The 7,500-nt window shown below is 48.5% G+C and overlaps 1 protein-coding gene across 2 annotated transcripts in view; it reads right to left on the bottom strand.

Annotated features, from left to right (window-relative positions):
- phf21b (PHD finger protein 21B) overlaps positions 1 to 7,500 on the bottom strand; it is a 33,844-nt gene that overhangs the window by 11,390 nt on the left and 14,954 nt on the right. The window lies entirely within an intron of this gene.

The raw sequence follows: 7,500 nt of genomic DNA, 5'->3' as shown, positions 1-7,500 counted from the left end.
AAACCTCTCCTTCTGTTTCACCTTCACACTAAAGAAGCAGTTCTCTAAATATTTTATATTCCATCCCACCGCCCCTTCGCCTCCCGCCACAAACGCCGCCGCCTCCGCCGCCACGGCCTTCTTCCTCTCCCTCTGTTCTGTGGACTACAGTGTGTGTGTGTGTGTGTGTGTGTGTGTGTGTGTATGTGTGTGAGCGGGTGAGGGAGGGGGGGGGGGTTTCTGTGTCCTCGCTCGCTGCACAAGATAAAAGGCCTCAAACGCAAAAGTAACAGATCACATTTAATTATGCGTTTAAACATAGAAAGTTAGAATCCAAACGAGCAGATTTTCAAAATAAAAGGGCTCTGTATCGTCCGCCCAGAGAGAGGGAGGGGGGGTTACATCCATTCAGGGCCTCGCTGCTGCATCACTAATGAGTCAGACCACCTTAAAACACAAGCTGAAGGCTGCAGCTTTAAGGTGGACTGAGGTGTTGGTGATAAAAGGCTCTTTAGGGGTTTAGTCTCTGCTCTGATCAGCCGAGCGGAGCTCATAGGAAACACTTTACACACACCAACTAACTACAGGAACTACGACTTAAGACTGAAACATCAGGTGTTTCCAAGAAAAGGGGGGACCCGCGGGGCCCTCCACCCCGAGGCCCAGGCCCAGAGAAACACACCATGAGGCCCTGTTGGACGCACTGAGACCTGCTGACTGCGTGGGAGGTAAAGTCTCTCCACAGCAGGTGATTCTTACGGAGAGCCGCGTTAGAGCGGGACTCTACCTCCACCTGTTGTTCTCTGCCCCTGAACAAAGAGGCGCCGTGGGGCCATTGTTCCAGAGGATCCATGTAAACCACAGGGGTTCCCGGGCAGCCGCCTGCACCAGGACCCCGGGGGCCGCCGCCGCCGCTGCCACCGCGCCATTCAGCCTCTGATTGTCTCAAAGGTCAGCGGGTGAGAGTGCGGGCCCTCCCGGAGAGCGAGGAGCTGAGAGTGAATGGAGAACAGGACGCGGTGGCAGCAGGTATCTCACACACACACACACACACACGCACGCACGCACGCACGCACGCACACACAAACACACAAACACACACACACACACACACTCACACACACACTGCACCTGGACTTTTAATTTCCTCCTGTTGAAAAACAAACAGCGTGATCAGGTGACGGCGTCTCCGCCCGTCACACCGACAGCCGACGATTAATCCATTTAAATGCAAATCAAACGGCCCGCGGGTCTGATTCCCTTCATGTGAAGCCGTACAGTGGAATGTGACACAGCTGCAGCATCGAGCCGACGGCAGGAAACGGCCACGGGCGCCAATCGGACCCCCGATCCAGGTATCGATCAGCGATCAATAAAAATTTAACAGCTTTAAACACAAACATCCAACGTTTTGTGTCTCTTTGTGGTTGTTTTGTGTCTCTTTGTGGTTGTTTTGTGTCTCTTTGTAGTTGTTTTGTGTCTCTTTGTTGTTGTTTTGTCTCTTTGTTGTTGTTTTGTGTCTCTTTGTAGTTGTTTTGTGTCTCTTTGTAGTTGTTTTGTGTCTTTGTGGTTGTTTTGTGTCTCTTTGTAGTTGTTTTGTGTCTCTTTGTTGTTGTTTTGTCTCTTTGTTGTTGTTTTGTGTCTCTTTGTAGTTGTTTTGTGTCTCTTTGTGGTTGTTTTGTGTCTCTTTGTAGTTGTTTTGTGTCTCTTTGTAGTTGTTGTGTGTCTCTTTGTAGTTGTTTTGTGTCTCTTTGTAGTTGTTTTGTGTCTCTTTGTTGTTGTTTTGTCTCTTTGTTGTTGTTTTGTGTCTCTTTGTAGTTGTTTTGTGCCTCTTTGTAGTTGTTTTGTGTCTCTGTAGTTGTTTTGTGTCTCTTTGTGGTTGTTTTGTGTCTCTTTGTAGTTGTTTTGTGTCTCTTTGTGGTTGTTTTGTGTCTCTTTGTGGTTGTTCTGTGTCTCTTTGAGGTTGTTTTGTGTCTCTTTGTAGTTGTTTTGTGTCTCTTTGAGGTTGTTTTGTGTCTCTTTGTAGTTGTTTTGTCTCTTTGTTGTTGTTTTGTGTCTCTTTGTGGTCGTTTTGTGTCTCTTTGTGGTTGTTTTGCGTCTCTTTGTGGTTGTTTTGTCTCTTTGTAGTTGTTTTGTCTCTTTGTAGTCGTTTTGTGTCTCTTTTTAGTTGTTTTGTGTCTCTTTGAGGTTGTTTTGTGTCTCTTTGTAGTTGTTTTGTGTCTCTTTGTGGTTGTTTTGTGCCTCTTTGTGGTTGTTTTGTGTCTCTTTGTAGTTGTTTTGTGCCTCTTTGTGGTTGTTTTGTGTGTCTTTGTAGTTGTTTTGTGTCTCTCTGTGGTTGTTTTGCGTTGGATAGGAAGTGTAAATGTCCCTTCACAGTAAAAGCATCGCCCCTGCTCTGGAGATGATGAATCTTTCCCTTAAATAACTTTTGATTCCCTCTCTTTAGTAATTCATGCCCTCAAACGACTGCGTTTGTTCCCTCAGATGAATAATTTGTGCCTGAAACGACCGAATCACGGAGTGGAGCGACTTCCTTTAACACCCCCCCCCCCCCCCCCCTCCCTCCTTCCTCCCTCCTCCTCGGCCACGATCGGATCCAGAACCTTCTTTATGAAACTGGACCCTCACTGGTGTTTACGTCACTTCAGGGCGCGTCAGAGATGCAGGTGTGTGTTGAACGCACTAAAACAGAAGCGTCTTCGTGTCCAGGAGTTAAATCCAGGTTCAAAGGGAGAAGCCCGTGCTTTTAATGTGAAGGGATGATTCCAATGTGAGGCTTTTATTGTTGAAGGAGTGATTTAAAGGTTGTAGAGTAAAGAATTCGGAGAGACTCTGACTCCGTAGAGAAGACGCTTTACTAATTCAGCCTCCTCTTGGCTGCACGGCCGGGAGCTGGGAGTGCCAGACCGGGACCGGAGGGGGTCCAACCGGGCCCGCGGGGAGCTTCCGGTGCCAGGGTCGGCGCCCCGAGAAAACAAGCGTTTAACGTGTTGGATTACCGGGATTAAGGACGTCTGCTGAGCCAAACCGGGCGCTTATAAGGGTTTCATCCTCCTGCTGCCACGGCAACCACGGAGCAGGAGGTGAGGAGGTTTCTGTGGATCCTGATCCACTCTGAGAGGGTTTCTGTGGATCGTGGTCCACTCTGGGAGGGTTTCTGAGGATCCTGATCCACTCTGGGAGGGTTTCTGCAGATCCTGATCCACTCTGGGAGGGTTTCTGTGGATCCTGATCCACTCTGGGAGGGTTTCTGTGGATCCTGATTTACTCTGGGAGGGTTTCTGTGGATCCTGATCCACTCTGGGAGGGTTTCTGTGGATCCTGATCCGCTCTGGGAGGGTTTCTGTGGATCCTGATCCACTCTGGGAGGGTTTCTGAGGATCCTGATCCACTCTGGGAGGGTTTCTGTGGATCCTGATCCGCTCTGGGAGGGTTTCTGTGGATCCTGATCCACTCTGGGAGGGTTTCTGTGGATCCTGATCCACTCTGGGAGGGTTTCTGTGGATCCTGGTCCACTCTGGGAGGGTTTCTGTGGATCCTGATCCACTCTGGGAGGGTTTCTGTGGATCCTGATCCACTCTGGGAGGGTTTCTGTGGATCCTGATCCACTCTGGGAGGGTTTCTGTGGATCCTGATCCACTCTGGGAGGGTTTCTGCAGATCCTGATCCACTCTGGGAGGGTTTCTAAGGATCCTGATCCACTCTGGGAGGGTTTCTGTGGATCCTGATCCACTCTGGGAGGGTTTCTGAGGATCCTGATCCACTCTGGGAGGGTTTCTGTGGACCCTGATCCACTCTGGGAGGGTTTCTACAGATCTTGATCCACTCTGGGAGGGTTTCTGTGGATCCTGATCCACTCTGGGAGGGTTTCTGAGGATCCTGATCCACTCTGGGAGGGTTTCTGAGGATCCTGATCCACTCTGGGAGGGTTTCTGTGGATCCTGATCCACTCTGGGAGGGTTTCTGTGGATCCTGATCCACTCTGGGAGGGTTTCTGAGGATCCTGATCCACTCTGGGAGGGTTTCTGTGGATCCTGATCCACTCTGGGAGGGTTTCTGAGGACCCTGATCCACTCTGGGAGGGTTTCTGTGGATCCTGATCCACTCTGGGAGGGTTTCTGTGGATCCTGATCCACTCTGGGAGGGTTTCTGTGGATCCTGATCCACTCTGTGAGGGTTTCTGTGGATCCTGATCCACTCTGGGAGGGTTTCTGAGGATCCTGATCCACTCTGGGAGGGTTTCTGTGGATCCTGATCCACTCTGGGAGGGTTTCTGAGGACCCTGATCCACTCTGGGAGGGTTTCTGTGGATCCTGATCCACTCTGTGAGGGTTTCTGTGGATCCTGATCCACTCTGGGAGGGTTTCTACAGATCTTGATCCACTCTGGGAGGGTTTCTGTGGATCCTGATCCACTCTGGGAGGGTTTCTGTGGATCCTGATCCACTCTGGGAGGGTTTCTGAGGATCCTGATCCACTCTGGGAGGGTTTCTGCAGATCCTGATCCACTCTGGGAGGGTTTCTGAGGATCCTGATCCACTCTGGGAGGGTTTCTGTGGATCCTGATCCACTCTGGGAGGGTTTCTGTGGATCCTGATCCACTCTGGGAGGGATTTTTTTGTATCTCTGATTGTTTTGTTCCCCTGCTACGATGACCTAATTTCCCCTCGGGGATAAATAAAGTTATATATTTATTTTGACTCAGAATTAAATTTCTGATTCGTTTTGGTCTTAAAACGTCAGAAATGAGTAAAAAAAGTTGTTGTTTTGTCTAAAAACAACAGTTTAAAACCTAAAGACAGAAACATTTCTTTGTTTCTTTGTTTCCGTCTTTTTCACACAAACGTCGTCACTTTTGACGTGGTGAGAAACGAATCGTGTGTTTTTATCTTAAATCACAGCTGCGTCAGTGAATTAAAGACTGAAATACACAAAATATGTGTGTAAATATACGACAAAAGTCCCAAATACACAAAATCTATAAAGTGTTTTCACATTTTCTTTTAAAACAGTCGACAGATGAACTTTTTTTACAGTTATTAATAAATCTAAAGTTTTCAAAACTACAAAGAAAAGCAGCAAAACCAGGAAACGTTTGGGATTTTTGCATTAAAACGTTGTAAATTACTCATTAAAATACATTTTTCCCATAAATAAACTTGTGGTTTCTTGTTTTGCGTGGATGAAAAACCTTCAGACACTTAAAGAAAGTCTGTTTTTAGCGACTGCACGTTCACTGAGATCAGAGAATCGTCTAAAAACAGGAACACAGACAAACAGAAGTCACACGAGTGTTGTTGTGTGAAGTGAAAGGTTTGCTGAGGGACAGCTGGCTCTGCAGGGGGGGGGGGGGGTGGGGGGGGGGGCTGCAGGGGGGTGAGGACGGGGCCGAGCGGAGCTGGAGGACGGCAGATGGACCCTCGCAGACAATAGAGACGCACAGATGCAGCCACAAAGAGCGGCGGACGCACAATCCACACTCCAACACTCCAACGCACAAAACAACTCAACACTGAAGCCGCGGTTCAGCCGACGGCCACCGGGCATCGAACGCAAACACGTCGTTATTTCCATTAAAGATGCAAACGATTTAACGAGGGGAAGTCACTAAAAGGGAAAGTTTATTCTGGAGAATCACCACGGAGACGAGAAAGGGTGACAAAGACGCACAACATGAGTGAAACAGATGCAAAACATCCACAAAAAGATGTAAAATGACTAAAAATAGATGCAAAACCAGCACAAAAAGATGCTAAATGACTAAAAATAGATGCAAAACCACCACAAAAAGATGCAAATGACTAAAAATAGATGCAAAACCACCACAAAAAGATACAAAATGACTAAAAATAGATGCAAAACCAGCACAAAAGATGCAAAATGACTAAAAATAGATGCAAAACCAGCACAAAAGATGCAAAATGACTAAAAATAGATGCAAAACCACCACAAAAAGATGCCAAATGACTAAAAATAGATGCAAAACCACCACAAAAAGATGCAAAATGTTTAAAAATAGATGCAAAACCAGCACAAAAAGATGCAAAAAGACTAAAAATAGATGCAAAACCAGCACAAAAAGATGTTAAATTAGTTTTTGAACAGTTCAAAACCTAAAGAAAAAAGTTTTGTTTATCTTTAACTTCAACAACTCAACCAGCTTTTCTATGAAAGTCCAGAACACAAACGTGCTCTTCAGTGTTTCACGCAGTTTAAATTTAAACGATTACTTTTTAAAACGTCAGAATCCTGAAATCAAACTTGTGATGTTTTGTTTTGAGTCTGAGAGAAAAAGGTAAAACTGACCGAATGCTGAAGAGTTTCCCTCTGAAGCGACCGAGTCCATAAAACCACGTGATGATTGTGTTTGGTCCTGCAGCTCCTCAGAGACCTGAGAGCCTCCTGCAGGCCCCGGGGCTCAGGGGGACAAAGGGAGGGGGTCCCTGTCCTCCCCACCCTCCCCCCTTCCTCCTGAGAGGAGACGGAGCCTGAGGCAGCGAGGAAACATCCCAGCACACGGGTCCTGACGGGGGAGGAGCCCGGCTGCAGGACTGGGGCCTGACGGGGGAGGAGCCGAGCTGCAGGTCTGGGCCCTGACGGGGGAGGAGCCCGGCCCAAGGTCTGAGGGGTCCGGGGGAGGCGCAACAGGCGCACAGGAAATGACCTCAGAACCACCGTAGGCCTCGTGCTCGTACACGTGCAAACGTGCTTTACTAAAGCCCACCTCTCCCAAACGGGCCGTGGACGGCAAGCGTGCCGCTCCTAGACGTGGTACGGTTGCACTCACACTGGTCAAAGGAACCAGACTTTAGCCGTGACACGTGCTGGGGCACGGGACGGAGGCACAGTGGGACTTAATGAAGTCCTCTCACCTCCGTCGGCTCCCTCCTCTCATCAAACACAGGTGTGTTCACACAAAGTGACCCTGACTCTTGCATAAACTAGTTCCCTCTCCGAGTCAATGATTCAGGACGATTACGGCGCCCTGAACAAGCGACCGACGGCTCGCCGCAGCAGCTCGCTCCCTCCTCTCTGCACCATCATCGCCTCGTCCGCAGTCGCTTCAAATTAGATCCTGTAATGTAGTTTTGTCTCGTCGATACGAGGAGTCAATATTTCATCTGCCGGATGATGTTTGATGAGTATTAGAACCGGCCCGCACGCCACAGCCGCCTGTTGGTGTTTTTCACGCACCAAAACTACATTACCCACAATGCAACGTTAGCCCGCAAACTCACTGCAGCGCCGCAAGTGGCTTCAATATTCATCAGCGTTCAGGGCAGATGTCAACGTTCAGCACGGCCTCTGATGTGTTTGACTTTGACATCCCTGATCTAGAGTCTCCAGATCCTCGTGTCAACAACAAAAAAGAAGTCCAGCAGTGGGGTTGCCCGGTTGGTCAGACCCGGCCCAGTAGCTCCAGGAGACCGGAGTCTGTTTGAGCCTGAACCTCAGCAGCCAGTTATGATCACCGACGTGAGTGAGAGACACTTTTATAACGACAATAACTACATTTATGTTG

The sequence above is a fragment of the Echiichthys vipera genome (assembly GCF_963691815.1).
Source record: "Echiichthys vipera genome assembly, chromosome: 20".
NCBI classification, from domain to species: domain Eukaryota; kingdom Metazoa; phylum Chordata; class Actinopteri; order Perciformes; family Trachinidae; genus Echiichthys; species Echiichthys vipera.
The sequence above is the reverse complement of the archived record's forward strand: the minus strand, read 5'-3'. Positions and strand labels throughout refer to the sequence as shown.